Here is an 887-nt window from a genome sequence, read left to right on the forward strand (position 1 = left end):
AAAAATGCCGGCGCCGGCAGATGCACACACAAGCGCAGATGTGGTATTTACAACTTACCTTAATTCGCCTCGGTAAAAGCAGATAAACTTTGTTTTAAATATCTTCCTCCTTTTTTTCTCTAATAGATGTCTGCTGTATGTACGCTGCAGTTCCTCCTAAATAATATGGGCCCCAAAACAGAACCCTGAGGGACACCATATTGGACCTGACCAATATCTGATTTGTTATTTCCCAGAGCAACAAACTGTGATCTATTTGTAAGATAGGATCTGAACCATTCAAGCACAGTACCAGAGATACCAAGCCAACTCTTTAATCTATCAAGTAATATCGAGTGACATACTGTGTCAAATGCTGCACTCAGGTCAAACAAAACCAAAATGGTAGTCAGCTGAGACCAGGAGGTCGTTCATAACGCGAACCAAGGCGGTCTCAGTACTGTGCCCCGTCCTAAACCCAGACCAGATTGGAAAGGCTCTAAAAGGGTTGTTTATGACAAATGAGAATGTAATTTTGCCAAAACAACACGTTCCAGGACTTTAGCCAGGAAAGGAAGATTTGAAATGGGCCTATAATTTGTTAGATCAGAGGTATCACATCCAGGCTTTTTAGGGACTGGTGTGATAGCTGCAACCTTAAGTTCACACGGAACAATCCCAGTAATAAGAGAAATGTTAACAATATTTAATATGAGGGGACTGATTGTCGACAGACACCCCTTGGAACAGGGTCAAGAATACAAGTGGTTGAATTCATTGTCAACACTAGCTTTGAGATGTCATCAGTGGTAATTGCTGCAAAACTAGAGAACAGAACCATAGGAATACTTGGTGGAAGAACCTCCGGAAGCGCAGAACTAGGGAGAGAACCAATAGACCTATAAATA

The 887-nt window shown here is 41.8% G+C and overlaps 1 protein-coding gene across 1 annotated transcript in view; it reads right to left on the bottom strand.

Moving 5' to 3' along the window:
- Positions 1-887, bottom strand: part of LOC107601957 (DNA repair protein XRCC1-like) — a 41,305-nt gene that overhangs the window by 28,456 nt on the left and 11,962 nt on the right. The gene's annotated exons all lie outside the window — the stretch shown is intronic.

The sequence above is a fragment of the Sinocyclocheilus grahami genome, unplaced genomic scaffold (genome assembly GCF_001515645.1).
Source record: "Sinocyclocheilus grahami isolate Dianchi unplaced genomic scaffold, SAMN03320097.WGS_v1.1 scaffold316.1, whole genome shotgun sequence".
NCBI classification, from domain to species: domain Eukaryota; kingdom Metazoa; phylum Chordata; class Actinopteri; order Cypriniformes; family Cyprinidae; genus Sinocyclocheilus; species Sinocyclocheilus grahami.